General features: G+C 34.8%; 1 protein-coding gene across 1 annotated transcript in view; it reads left to right on the top strand.

The window, feature by feature from the left end:
• Nucleotides 1-16,089, top strand: part of LOC136805528 (uncharacterized) — a 40,298-nt gene that overhangs the window by 17,222 nt on the left and 6,987 nt on the right. The window lies entirely within an intron of this gene.

The raw sequence follows: 16,089 nt of genomic DNA, 5'->3' as shown, positions 1-16,089 counted from the left end.
GTAGCTCGACGAACGCTTGTAAACATTTGAACTTTAAAGCGCCTTTTGTCATTGTATGTTGTTATATTTTATTCGTTTTGGCGCCTAATCTGTATGCGATCATTTCGGTAGCCAGTGGTCATGCGGAAAGTATTCTGAACATTTTACCCTATCTTCGTATTTGCGGTGGACTCAATGCCGCAGTGAACGCTCTTGTGTATATCTTACTGACACCTGTCATCAGAAAGCATATTAAAGAATTGGTGGCATGTCTTTGAACTGGATACCTTTTCTGTGCACCTTATATTTGGCATCCACAATTTTCGTACATTTTCGTGAGAAGTAAAATTGGTCGTGATTATTAATGTGATTAAAGAAGTCGAATAAACTTTTCTCATGCATTTGTACGGCTAACAAATATTCGACGGCTTGCAATTCTATTGTACACTAAATCGACCGTTGCGTTGATGATTTATTAAGGAAATTCAGTTCTGTTATGCTGTAGCTTTTAGATGGTGGATGCACGCTTTTGAACTCGAAGAAAAGTTATTTTTGCGAGACAATCATTTGAACAGGGAAATCGCCAAATCGATTCTAGCACAGAACAAAAATGTACATTCAATTTTATGAGAATTTTTCCCCATCTTGATCTGTCCGCCAACTAGCGAGGGACCTTCATAACGAAACCAAAGTTATTTATAAGTGGATGTAGCATGAAGGTAGAGCACCCAGCTACGGTGCGCAAGGTCGTTATAGCTCAATCCCTGACCGGCCGGATCATATCAAAGACTTATTAAGACGTACTTAGTACAATATTGAACTTGATGCCTCTATTCTTGATGTTCGGCAATTAAGGGAAAAATCTAGAGTAGAGTGTACTTTTGGCTGAACTTTGCCTTTTGATAGTTTTTTATGACGCTGAGTCCAGTGAAGTAGACTAGGAGCTTTCGGCGAGGTCGCCATTTTGAGAGAAAATTTTAAAAATCCAAATAACAAAAAAAAATACTTGGAGTTTAAAGATATAATGAAACAAACGGTGTTTGAAACAAAAGGTTTGCAATCCTTTATTCTCAAATAAAAACATTGTTTCATACTATTTTTATCTTCTCAAAACAACTAAAATCTGGTGGACTGTTTTACAGCATTCCAGGTAGAAAGAGCGAGTCAATCGTTATTTCTTAACCAATATAAATATGGTGTTATTTTTTAATGCATACATATCTGTAAAAGCTCTTTTAAATTAAATAAATCAATCCTTCTCTTCTATGCATCTTAAGCAACGGGTTGAATAACAGAAGCTGAAAAAAAATTCAAAATAAACAAAAAACAGCTCTAGACTGGAGTTTATAATGCGTGTAGTATAGGCGTTATATGATAATACGATTATTGTTACGGGATTTAGTTTATATAAACTAAAATAGCTCCTTCCATTACTTATCGCTTTATTTCTGCTGTGTCTGAATTAGTCGTTTAGCTTGCTAGACTAAAACAGCTCCTGTTATTCAACCTATTCTTATAAATTGGGTGCAACGTGAAAGTGTTTTTAAAAATAAAACCTTTAATATAAGGTGCACTATATATACAGGTACGAGCCGGGAAGTATCTTATCCATTTGGTGGACTAACTTTCTTGGGGTTTTTCTTGAACCTTATGGTAATAAGAATATTTTAAGCTTCTGGGCCAACTGGATCTCTCACCTGGGTATCCATGATGGCGGATTTTTGGTCATGTGACCCCCGTAGGCAAAACTGAAAATTCTTCCAACCCAAATATAGGCATATCATATATCAATCGATCGGAAATTTGATACTGATTAATTTTGAGATACAAAGTTGGGTCTGAAAACTTTCCTATCTCGAGATATAAATCACTTTCGTTTTCTCAGGTTTGGCTGCAGTTGTAGGCGGGCTTTCATGGAGTGAGGCAATTCTTTTAGTCATATCTCAAGAAATATGCTTTTAAACATATCAAAACTTTATGTGCTCCTAGAAAAGGCATTAAAAATTGTTTGTGCAAATTTTCAAAAATTTTGCAGTAAAAATGTGTATTTTACAGACTAGAGTACAATTTTCTTACTGTCGAAAAAAGATCTTTTTCTCTCAAAATTGGTCTTTTTGTCTGAAATGAATTAGTGAAATGATGCTTAATAAGGTTTAGAGCCACTCGATTCCTCATATTATACTCAGAGAGGTACCTGGGGAATATATAAGGGCTAAGTGTGTCTGGTCAGCACTTCATAAGTATGATTTACGGTAAGACATGATCCCGAAAACGGTGAAATTTCCAAATAATTAATGAAAAATTCTCTCATTGCATCTCAACATTAAACGCGAACCTTCTGTTCTTTAGATTGACTAATGCAAAGAATTATGAATAATGTAAATTGTTACAGTGTGTATTTTACAGACAGGATTTAAGTGCTTCTAGGAGCTTGTCTTGTTCTAAAACGCTTTAGATTACTACAGAAATACCCGAACTTGAGAATTTACGAGTTAATCCGTCAAAATTCGCCAATTCCTTAATTGGCCCAGCGCTAGCGAGTGGGCCTTTAAAGAGAGTGTCACTATTTTTTTTCCGTGTTTCCTTCTGTGTGTCCGTTTTGGTAGAAACGGCGCTTTATACCAGTAACACACTTTTTGCCGTCTGGAGAGGGAAAAGCTTGCGAAAGTCGGGTACTGGCTAAAAAAGATATATTTTCTGATTTCGCGCTCCTTAAACAACAAACGTTCGTTTTCAAGACAAAACAGATACAAGATGGCGGTTGAAGCGAGGAGATTGATTTCATGTGTTGATTCTTACTTTCTTGAACATTTTCTTTGCTTTAGTGGTCAAGAGACTTTCAAACCAAAGAAACTTTGTAGTGATTTTTCTTTGTAAACTTTTTCAACATTCTGTCATATGTTATAGTTTTCATAAAGCTTTCTGAGTGAAAATTTCTATACTTTAAATCAATTTCTGACTTTCACTTTTAGTTTCTTGTTTTCAAAAAGACTTGATTCTGGAATTTGCTGATGAACACTTAAATGGAGTTCATGTGTAAATTATAGCAAGATTGGAACTTTTTCAATGATACTACGTGTGAAAATGGTTATTTCTAGATCTGTCCTCGTTTAACGAATTGGTGGCTTGATTTTTCAAACTCAACACGGAATTATTTCAAATACCGATTAAATGGAATATGGCAATGGAGACTAAAATGCAGCTCATGTGTAAATTTGAACAAGATTGGAACTTTTTTACATGATGCTACGTGTGAAAATGGTTTATATATTTCTAGATCTGTCTCGTTCAACGAATTGGTGGCTTGATTTTTCAAACTCGACACAGAATTATTTCAAATACCAATTAAATGGAATATGGCAATGGAGACTAAACTGCAGCTCATGTGTAAATTTTGAACAAGATTTGGAACTTTTTCCATGATGCTACGTGTGAAAATGGTTATATATTTCTAGATCTGTCTCGTTCAACGAATTGGTGGCTTGATTTTTCAAACTCGACACAGAATTATTTCAAATACCGATTAAATGGAATATGGCAATGGAGACTAAACTGCAGCTCATGTGTAAATTTGAACAAGATTGGAACTTTTTCCATGATGCTACGTGTGAAAATGGTTATATATTTCTAGATCTGTCTCGTTCAACGAATTGGTGGCTTGATTTTTCAAACTCGACACAGAATTATTTCAAATACCGATTAAATGGAATATGGCAATGGAGACTAAACTGCAGCTCATGTGTAAATTTGAACAAGATTGGAACTTTTTCCATGATGCTACATGTGAATATGGTTGTTTCTGGGTCTGTTGTGTTTTACGAATTGGCGGCTTGATTTTTCAAACTCGACACAGAATTATTATAAATACTAATTTTAAATGGAATATGGACATGGTAAATGTAGACTAAAATGCAGCTCATGTGTAAATTTGAACAAGATTAGAACTTTTTTCATGCAATGATGTTGTTTCTTATGGAAGTTGAATTTAATGATATTTTGAATTTGATTGTTTACCTTCGGGTAGAAAGTTTCGAGCTTTCAACATTCAATTTATTTTTGATTGACTACTGTACATTATGTTTCGTTTATTTTTTCACTTCCCTGTTCTAAGAAATGAAGAAAGGGAGAATTATCCTTGTCGACTTATTTTTCATTTTATTTTGCTCGACGCAGTAAAATTTTAAATCCTTTGGACATCCCTTTCCTGAAATCTTGTTAAACATTTTTTGGAATTTTCGTAAATCTCGAAATTCGCGAAAATCGCGTAAATTTCGCTTTTGCTGGGCCTTCACGCATAACGGGCTTCTTGTCTTTACTGTTCATGCATGAAACGAGATTTAGAGGGCTTAGAATCTGTGTTGTCTGTAGGACCAAAAAACGTCGGCATAATATGGCTTCGAAAGGCGATAATCCTAGGCGATTGTAGGAAGCCTAGTGATGGAGCCATATTTGTGAACCTGCTTGGATCTATTCTGGTTACTGTTACAATTATAAGAGGCGTATAATGGTCCAATGCATCATTGTATATCTGCTTTAACTACATGAATGCAACACAGAGCCTTCAGCTAGTTGAAGAAGTCAGACTGTAGGAATTTTAACTTAAAGCGTTTTAAAGAAGTTATTGCCATACAAAATAATTGTTTAAGCTATATGTCCAAAATATCCCCGTTTTCTTACAAAAATCTAAGTATAATATTAAGAATTCTTGATTTTAAAATTCTTATTTGTTTTGGACATGGCTTGCTGATGGTGATCCCATTTTCCTTTCCCCTCATGAGGTTTTAAAGTTTTAGAATAATCTGGTCTCTGTGGCTTTGTCAGAACATTAGCAAACGACTGGACATCCTTCTCCTTCGTAAGCACTGCTAGCTTCGTTGCCGCCTCGTTAAAACATAAAATGAAACAATAGGTTTTGATGATCTACCTTGGGAATACCTTGCTAACAACGTCAAAACTTACACAAAGTTCATGTTGTTCTACTCTTCTCCAGTCTTTTATCTATATCATAACAAAGATAACAGATGCGAAATCATCGTCATTTTTCAAAACTCCGATGAAATAATATCGAGTATATAGGATTGAGAGTATAGGATTCAAATTATGATATTCTTATGACACAGGCTCACAACTTTGGCATACTTTTTTTTTTCAAGTCAATAAAAAAACTAATAGCGCGTCGTCGTGCAAACGTCACGATTATTACTTCTCTCATTTGAGATGCCTTGGAGTTTTTACAAGATACTTCACTAATTGGTCATTTAAAGTGATAGAGATGACGCTTTCTTTAAAAGTAATAAGATTCTTTTATTACATCTTAACGAACAACCAAATCAAATATGAGCTTGTAAAAACTCCAGCTTGTCCCTCTCATTTGACCGAAATTCAATCCCACAATCCTTTTTAGTTTTAATTCAAGAGTGAAATTTATTACTTTTTCTTTGTAACTGAGTGTAATTTGCGTGCAAGCATAATTGACGCAAAGGTTGACGGGATTGAATTTCGGTCAAACAGAAAAATCAATGTCTATTTTTAGATTCGCTACGGTATGCTATTGGAATGACAAAAGTGATTCAAAAGTATACACGCAGTTGAAATTCTCCATTTCAGCGTATAAAAAAAATTGAAAATAATTATTTTGTGACTTTGAGAGTAACTAGCTGTATGCGCAGCGTCGCACGCTGCGTGTCCCAATCCAGCAAATCACTATACATCTAAAAAAAACCCAACGGAAGAAAGATAGCTGCTGATTGATGATAAGATTTGGATTTTATTAAAGAAAGGAGAAAAAAGTTCAACGCCATGAAGAGGAGGCTTTGTAGAGCTTTGTTAGATTTTCGAAAACTTTTTATAAAAACGAAACGTTGTAAACACACACGTTTTAGCATATTAAATATATAGATTTTCAAACTATCAAGCTATCTATCAATCATTTTACCTAAGTAATTCAACGAAATAGCATTGTGACGGAATATCAACGGATTTTTTATACCAATTTAAAAATACGGGCGGCAACGAAGCTCGCTTCAAAGACACAATGGAAGATAGACGTCCAGTTATGATTTATCCCATGTGAAGGCGCAGTAGTGTACCAAGTATTGACCGTCGTCTAGGAGATCAGGACTAACTCCAACTCGGTGCTGTGTTTCACTTAATGAAAAGTAAATGCTACTTTGCTAGGACCAACCCATACCATGAGATGGTCGTAGGGTGGACAGAAACTCTACAGGCCGTTCAGTGACTGTGCGACAAATCTGTGCTAGTGTCTAGCAAGCTTGCAAGAAATAAAAACTTTGGGGCTTTGTACTTTTTTAGGAAAATAATTCAAAGTCTGATGTCTGGCGCATACAAAGCTATCATGGCTTAGTGGTCTCAAAGCCAGACTAATTTCACCAAAAATTTTATGCTTATGTAGCTACGCAGTTCTGGAAGTTCTAAGCACTTCTCGAAGTCTCAAAGACAGGCTACACTATCTTCAATAATAAAGATATAGGAATTAGAGGATCTTGACGGATTTTATTTCAGTAAAATCTCCAGCTCGGGTTTTTCCGTGGTAAGTCTAAACATTTTAGGGCAATATAACCACCTAGAAGCACTTAATTCTGGTCTGTAAAGTACACACAGCGATTTACATGTATTCTTGATTCTTTGCATGTGTCAAACTAAAGAATAAGGTTCAACTTTGTTTAATGTCGAGATACAATGAGAGACTTTGTCAAATATTTGAGTAATAGCTTGTAAGTTTTACCGTTTTTTGGATCAAATCTTACCAAAAAAACATGCTTATAAAGTGCTGACCAGACACACTTAGCCCTTATATATTCCCCAGGTACCTCTCTGAGTATAATATGAGGAATCGAGTGGCTCTAAACCTTATTAAGCATCATTTCACTAATTCATTTCAGACAAAAAGACCAATTTTGAGAGAAAAAGATCTTTTTTCGACAGTAAGAAAATTGTACTCTAGTCTGTAAAATACACATTTTTACTGCAAAATTTTTGAAAATTTGCACAAACAATTTTAATGCTTTTCTAGGAGCACATAAAGTTTTGATATGTTTAAAAGCATATTTCTTGAGATATGACTAAAAGAATTGCCTCACTCCATGAAAGCCCGCCTACAACTGCAGCCAAACCTGAGAAAACGAAAGTGATTTATATCTCGAGATAGGAAAGTTTTCGGACCCAACTTTGTATTTCAAAATTAATCAGTATCAAATTTCCAATCGATTGATATATGATATGCCTATATTTGGGTTGGAAGAATTTTCAGTTTTGCCTACGGGGGTCACATGACCAAAAATCCGCCATTATGGATACCCAGGTGAGAAATCCAGGTGGCCCAGAAGCTTAAAATATTCTTATTACCATAAGGTTCAAGAAAAACCCGAAGAAAGTTAGTCCACCAAATGGATAAGATACTTCCCGGCTCGTACCTGTATATATAACAAGATTTCATCAAAAACTTGTTTCCAAGAAAATGAATAATTTCCATGAGTTCATCATTAAAAAAATTGATTCAATTAATAGTGTTTCAGTACATTTTATATACAACTGAAAATAATAGCTTGCTCATCAGTTACTTTGCTTCATTCGTTACTCAATTCACTGTTGACCGAAAAACTGATTATTCTGCTACAATTGAGTCTCCTTAACTCGAACACGCACGGGGAACAGTGATTTGCTCAGATTAAAGAAATTCCGAGTTATTGAGTAAGGTTAATAAGGCTAAAGGGACCATAGACATTGAGTTTAACGCCCGAAGGGCTGGAGTAGAATCTCTATCCTTTCCCAGGCAACAAAAAGTGAAGCCACTTATTTTCCATCCAGAACATGCCTAGAACGCGCCGCAATCATGACGACGGATTGTATTTAGTGGTTCTTTTGTTTTTGAGGACTGCATTTTTACTTTCAATCCAGCGTTTGTGTGAAAACCACGCGCGGCCGTTCTGGATTGGAAATAAATGGCTTTATTTCTCATCCAAGAGTCTCGAGTCTAGCCCTTCGGGCTTGGAAATCAATGACCGTAGAACTTGTTCGAATGCTTGGGATTCGAGCACAGTCCATGGTGGTGCAAGTCTGTGATCGGAACCTTCATACTACCGATCTAATTTTCAATTAGCACATGTGAAAATAACGTTGATGTCTAGCGCTTTCGAATCAAGATGGCGGATGATTTCAGTGGCCGTGTTTTGCTACTTCGGTCAGTTATCTGTTCCCATCTTATACCCTGGTAAGCACCAATCGGTGTGCCAAATACACTATTCAAGTGACACATAGCACAATTTTTATACCACCAACCAGTATTTTTAAAAGCTTCTGAACATGGTTTATGTTGACTGCCTCTTGCATCATTATCAGAATCGAATGTTGAAAATTTCATCCCGTTATAATAAACCATATCAAATCCATCTGCACGTGGTGTTTCATATGGAAACGGAGGTAACGCTGGTCCGTACACGTGTTGATATGCACCAATATTGATCTCATATTTACTGTCGTCGTCACCGATATTGAATCCATCGTAAAAAGGGTAATAGAAAATACCATCGTAGCTTTCAAGCTCGAAAATGATTTCATTATCGGTGTTGGGTTTTGATAGTTGATGTAGTTTTTCGTTGCCGTACCAAAAATCTTTGGATAAATCACCGAAGCCAGCTTTGTACTCGTTCCATGATTTATCGAAAGTGATATCACCGTATTTGCGTCTTTGGACTACTGTCCATCCACCATCAAGAAGGGACATTCTGCAACGAATTGACCGATACATAGATGGTTCTTCAGGGATTTCAACTCCATAAACACCATCCATTGACCAACCTTTCTTTGAGATATCTTTACAATCAGTCGCATTCTTTACCAAAGAGATAAACTTGATTTTAGAGTCAAAATCCACATCACAGTCTCGCTTCTCAAAATACTGAGCTGACGGTGAATGTTTTATTTTGGTGGTTATAGTGAGTCTGCTGATGTTTTTTAAATGACATGCGTTGGTATCATCGAAGAACGTCGCTGATTTACATGCATTTCCTTTATTTCTACATTGATTGAAACAATTGGAAGGTGAAGTTGCCACAACCTGTTCATCCAGCGCGAGAGATTCGGTACTGAAGATTTCTAGTCCGGTTCGAGATTTTGTAAACAGTACATCTGTAGGATCACATTCATATGTCAAACCAAGCACACAGTCAAAATATAACAAAATTGTAAACAGGAAACAAATTGGAGTCACAATTTCCATCGTGTATTATCCATGGATTTTTACCATCGATTTTTTCGTTTATTCTTCTTTCAGACCTCGCTTCAAATAGTCTTTGTAAGCCTTTTCATTAACAAATCTACTGATTTTTCATGTTATCTTCATTTGAATTTTGATAGATTTATGATACGTATTTTTCACCTAAAAACCACTTTTTCGTATCATTTTCACTTGAAATAAAATTATTCTACTTATTAATCAGTGTTGAATTATTTATACCTATTGAATTTGAGGAGAACATTCGATAAAAGAGGGTTGTTAACAACAATCAAAAAAACTATTGCTAACTAGAAAAAATACTGTATTTTTCACGTATAGTGTATCGGTTAAAGATACGATCATTGTTAATTATATCTCCTCGCTCAATTCAAGAAAACTTTGAATACATCATTCATATATTTTTTTCTGAATTTGGTTTGAAATTTTGAAAGCCTTTTGTGAAAAAATTGAAATAAAATGGCCATTTTTTAATTGGAGAATCAAAAATGGAAACAGGATTTTCCAATATGTACACGTTTTTTTTTATAAGGAACACGATTATAAGGAAGTTGAGGCTATCAAAATGGTCCGAAAAATAAGGAATTGTTTAGGAACTGCTCAGGCTGAGAATAACAAAACAAGTCAAGCCACAGAGAGTTAAACTTGAATTTGCGCATATTTACAAAGCCTAAACACAAAGATAACAAAATGTTGACGAAACAACGTTCAATAAACGTCTCTTTTTGCATTTCAGTTCATTGTTATACTTATACATAAGTCACATACTTAGCAAATCCAATCTTAGCAGCTTAGTAAATAAGGAACTGGATAAGGAACCCCAGGCTCGGAGCCAAGTTAAGGTTCCTTATTAAAAAACGTGTACAACCGGCTATCCAACACAACATCGGACGAGCTGTCCCTTCCTTTAGATCTAAAGAATGAGCTGGCCATTTTTTTAAATAGAAATTTTAAAATAGTTGTGGCACCGAAAGGGTTAAACATTTCACCTGCGTTAAATGATTGAATATTTAATTAATTTTTTCAAACCAAGATTTTTTAATTAGACACTCAAAAATAAACAAATAATAATTTTTAAAACATATTTTTCAAAAAAAAATCAAATCTTATCATAAAGAAATAAACTGTGAAACGAACTTTGCCAATTTTTCTCGGAACACTGTTCGAATGAGACATGGGTGTTGCAAACGTAACCTTTATATTCGGAGCTATAACCAACACTACAGCCTTGCTACTACAACTGTTTGGTCTTTTCATGTTATTCAAAGCAAGAAAATCGTTTGAGAATCGAACCATCGTTTATTTTCTGACCCATCTCAGTATGTTATATATACTTATACTGTCAATAAAAGTCTTTGATACCCTCATTGTACTCCCCGATCGTTTTGACGCCATTATGATGATTACCATGGTTACCGAATTATGCATAGGCCTCATTTACATGACATTTGACCGCTTTTTCCGTGTTTACCTTGGCATAAAGTACAATCTACACTGGAATGATTCATACACTAAAAAATTGTTAATTGGAACTTTTGTTGTAAACTGCGCTATCACAATACCTTTAATCATATTCGTACCCAATTTTGATTACGAGAAAATGTTTTATTTCTGTTTTGTGTATATGTACCCTGTTATCATGGTATTTTTCTTATGCCAAAACATCATTTGCTACAGCTATATATTTTGGAAGTTAAATTCACAAAGACGGTTGGTATCAAATGGAAACTCCCCAAAACAAAATAATACAAACAGACGGCAGTTATCAGTGAAGAATTTTAAAGCGCCTTTCATTATTGTTTGTAGTTACATTCTATTGATTGTTGTGCCTAATCTTTGCAATATCGTTTTGATGATGAACGGGGGGAGGAGAATCATTTTGAACATTTTACCCTATCTTCGTATTTGTACTGGACTCAGTGCTGCAGTGAACGCTCTTGTGTATATTCTACTGACACCTGTCATCAGAAAGCATATTAAAGAATTGGTGGCATGTCGTTAAGACTGTTTATGGTTGAAATACCCATGCTAATGAAATATCAAATATGTTACTTAATCAAAATCTCAGAGAACTATAGTGAAGTTATATGCACTGAAGAAAATACAAACTAGCGACTAACCATGACGATCTGTAACAAAAACCCAATATACATTTTGGAAGAAAGAAATAAAAAAATAAAAAACAAAAGGAATGCACAAGACACAAATAAAAAGGAAGTGATAAGCTGAATTACAATTGGTTGTTTGTCTGGGCTCGACTGCTCCCCGAAAAAGCGGAACTTAGCCAGCATCAATTTTGAAGCATTATGCATAAGAAATTCCCTACCTAAGGATCGTTATATTGATAATCACTATATACTATTATTATGCCGATTCTGGGTTGAATTTGCGACTCCGGAAAGCAGGGGTTCTAAGAATAGTAGTCATTATACATGAGTTAACATAAGATATTCTTTATAACTTCAAGAGAATAATATATAGTTTACGAACAAACCAGAATCACCTGTGGATTGTCTTACAGTTTCCAATAAGGCACAAAGTTCAATACCAAGCAATTAACAATTCTAAATAATTATCCAACTAAATCAATAAGTTAATCCAATCCCAGTTACTAACAGTTTCAACAATTCATCTTCAAGGATGTTACAGGTCTCTTCAAGTTTCAGCTCTAAACGTTTTTCTTTTATTAGAACCTAGTTTATAAGAACATATAGTCTGAAATTCGTCGAAAAATTAAGAACATCTTAAGAACATGCCCAGCCTCAGTTTGGAAAAATGACAAGAAACTACAATTTTTCCCTCTTTTTAAGCAGTTTTAACCGAATTTAGGGGTGGATCTTCAAAATTCGAGAGTCAAATATTGTCCAAATTTTGCCAAATTTAAGTGCTCTTTATTTTGTATCATATTGTCGATTTAGAGTAGTCTGAAAAATTAAGAACATTTTAGGCTGAAAATTGCTAAAAAAAATAAGCACATCCAGGCTCAGCCAAATTTTAGGTGTTCTAATAAAAAAAAAACGTGTACTAGTCTAAGAACTGGCTATCCATTGTCCTAGCGCTTAGCTTTTATATGGCACGTCATACGCTTCCTCAGTAGTTCAGGATTTGAGTTTATTAATAATGTAAAGGTTTATCGCGGTTGATCGAAGTCTTCTGAAGTTGTTGATTGATGTAGAATTTGACATTATCCAATATTAATGTCATGTGCTTTTAGGGTAGGATGTTTGTTCAGTTCTGACGTATTATGCTCTAACTGGCGTGCACTACTTTAGAGACGTGTTTTCGGAGTTTTTGGTATTGACTTTGAGTGATATTCATGATGTAATCTTTGCGCCTAAATAATAGATGTAACGTAACAACTTTGCCGCCATTATTGGTGGCAAAAGAATTGTCCCGCTAACCTATTTTGTATTGAAACGGGGGGTTTACGAAAAAGAAAGCTTAATATCTTGTGACGTAATATAATAGAATTAAATATCTTTTGAAAATCTATTGCAGATAATTAAAGAATTTCAATCAAAGAGTTTTTTCTTTGATTTGGAGTATTTGGACTTCTGTATTAATCTTAATTTTTTCCGGGGGTACTTGCTTGGAAAACATTGGGGAACGCATTTGTTTTGCCACCAATAATGGCGGCCAAATGTTTTGATTCGGAGTGTCAATCAACGAAAAGATTACATCATGAATATCATGAATTAAAGTTTAACCACAAATTACGAATTATGTGGCTCTGGCCATGCTTGCATTTGCGTCATCACTTTGGTTGTTTAGTTAGGAAGAGTAAGGATTTCAGTCGCGAATTTCTAGATTTGGTCGTTCTGTAGTTGTCTGAAATATAGCTCATTATCAATACTACAACGCGTTAGAACGAATTTTAGAGACATGTTACCTTCTAAAAGGGCAACACATATATTAAAGTTACCATTGTCAAGTCTCTTGTTGAAATTCTAATTTCGCATCGTTTCTAGTTTCGTTTTGGACGAAAGAAATAAAGTCTTTGTTCAAAAAATCCTGGTTAACATTTTGTGACCTTATACACGCTTTTTTATAAGAACAAACTATAGGGGTATAAGAACATAAGGCCTCGATGGCCAAAATGTTAAGAACAAGTTGAGAACATTTAAGGCGTCGCGGACTCTTAAACACCCAATTACTTGAGAAAAGGGACAAAAATACTCAAAAAATGGCGAAAATAAGAACATGTTAAAAACATTTTTTAGGCCTAAAACTCAAAAAGTTGAAGAACATCCGAAGGCTTCAAACATTTTGGATGTTCTTATAAAGAAAACGTATACCACACCTTTAAAATTGTGCTGACCCACTGTTGAGTTGAGCTTAATATAAACCTTAGGGACAGCGTCTCGATCTCCCAACCAAACAAAAACTTCGATCGGGGGTTTTTTGAGAGTGGTACTGGATGTTGGTCAAAGCATTTTCAAACAAAAAGTTTCAATGAGTCATAAATTAACCCATATCGAGGAGTGCCTCCATTTAGGGCACCAATTTTCTAAAAGCACCGATTAAAGATGGGGGATATAGCTATACTCGAACGACTCAGGACACACACCACATAGCCAGGCATATCTCCCCACACCCTTGTAACAGAATGTGGTACCAAATTCCCCCTCATAAATGGCATGGGTTGACCCGGGCGAAGGAACGTTCACTTGGCAAGTGAATTATAGAAAGGAAGTCAAGGCTGATAAGCAGCTCCTGCAATAATTAAGAAATTACCCTGTATAATTTGTAAAAATTGAAAAACGGTCAACTGTCTCTGATAAAAGAAAAACGTGTTAAAGGACATTACTTAACGAATTTCCTACCTTTTGTCTACGCAGCATTAAAAAAAACAAACACAATTTCCCCTCCCCCAAGCCGTGCGAGAGCAGCTTTTGAGAAGTTCTTTTATTAGTTTTGCTTTTTCAGTATAAGAGGTACAACTCCTTGCTTTCTGATATACCGGGGATTCGAATACAGTTTTTATATCTTGTATGCGTTCAGGTCGTAAGCTAGATAAAGATATCATTTTCAATGTGATGAATAAATAAAAACGATTAGTTCAGCTGTGACTGAACAACTTCACTTGATCTCATGAAAAATCTCATGTATCTACAAGATAGTGCACAAAGGGTTCGAGAATATCTTCTAAAAATGTCTTTCTTATGATATTTCACCGTCTGATTAATGTTAATTTGTCGTTAAGTCGATATGATATTGGATATCGATTTCGATTTCATAATGCTCTAATTGATAAGCGAATTTTGACAGCCTAGAAATCATATCTTTTATCTTTCATCTTTTTAATTATATTTTGTTCTAGCACTAGAAATTGAAGTCGTTGGGGTATGGAAAATTTTCATCATAAAATTGGTTTGTCGATCTTCTTAACTAATGGAGCATACTTTTTAAAAGAAAGTTTCCGTAGTAATATAAAATAATCAAACTTGAGCATAAGTCAACTTAAACCAAGCAAGCTTTGTAGCTTTGTGTACATTCTTCTTTTTATAAGAACCAGTAAATTTTTCTTGAGGCTTGGATGTTATTCTTTTTGCAGTATGAGCGACAAATTGTTCTCATCCTGTTCCAACTTTTAAGGGTAAAATCTAGAAATTTTAGGTTTTCACCCAAATTTTATTGGCGATTTTGAGCCTTATTGTTCTTAACAAAATTGTTCTTATAAAAGCGTGTAGATAATTGAACATTGCTGTTCCATAGCTTTTTTATTTTTTAATTTGTTTGTTTTATTTTCAATATTAAAGCAGCTTTTACATTTGGTCAAATTTTCTTTCTATCCGTTGTTTGTGTTTGCAAGCTAAATAAGTATTGATGAGTTCTCTTGCTTTTCTCATGAAATGGTGAAGATTTGCTAAAGTTCATTTTGTAGATAAATTTAAAAACATATTTATAATAAGCGGTAGTTTGTTAAAATGCTGGTAAAATTTCCTGGACATACACTATACTTGGAGATTGCGTTCAAAGCTATACCCTTGATTTTACATTCTACTGGGATTTACTTCTTATACAAATTCAGACGTTGTTACTCCAACAAAAGCCATCTGCTGTATCTGGTCAATTTGAGTTTGATTGAAATCGTTTTTGTTTTTACTGGACTCCTCTGGCATATTTTGTTAGAATGTGGATTAAGCCGAGCTGCCTACTACATACAAACAATTCAATACTCGACTGTTTGTTTACATTATTTCCTATCCATGATTTACATGACCATCGATCGCTTTATGGAAGTCAGGCTAAATATTGTCTACCCAGTCTATTGGAAATATCGTTATACTAAAATATTACTGCTTTCTTGTTGGCTGGTTTGTGCTCTATTGTCGTTTGGAGTATTGTTGATAGATCTACCTGAACGAGAATATACTAACCGGATTATTTTCTTGTATTTTTATCCGATTTTTGAATCCGTTTTTATAATTTTGAGCACTTGTATTTATGGATATATCTTCTTACGGTTAAGAAGAAACAACTGTCACGTTTACCGGATGAGTTCCGGATTAATGAGACGCCGGAAAAAGAAACATTTCTACGTTCCAGCTCTTATAGTACTGTCTTTTATCATGTTAGTGGCTCTTCCAGATTTTATTGGTACCGTATATTTAGCACGGAACATCTGCTTTCCGGTTTCCATGGCGACCTATATCTATTGTTCTTATATGATTGGAATGTCATGTGATGCGATTGTTTACATATTCTTCTCGCCGTATATTTGGAAATTTTGGAAACGCTTTTGTTGTGCTAAATGTAGAAAAAGTGTTGAGTCAGCAGACGGAGCAAACTTGCGTTTCATACGACAAGAACCTAAAAGTACTGTGTAAACCATTGAGTTTAAAGCCCCGAATGAG

This window comes from Clytia hemisphaerica, unplaced genomic scaffold (assembly GCF_902728285.1).
Source record: "Clytia hemisphaerica strain Z4C2 unplaced genomic scaffold, Clytia hemisphaerica genome assembly, whole genome shotgun sequence".
In the NCBI taxonomy this organism is placed as follows: domain Eukaryota; kingdom Metazoa; phylum Cnidaria; class Hydrozoa; order Leptothecata; family Clytiidae; genus Clytia; species Clytia hemisphaerica.
The sequence above is the reverse complement of the archived record's forward strand: the minus strand, read 5'-3'. Positions and strand labels throughout refer to the sequence as shown.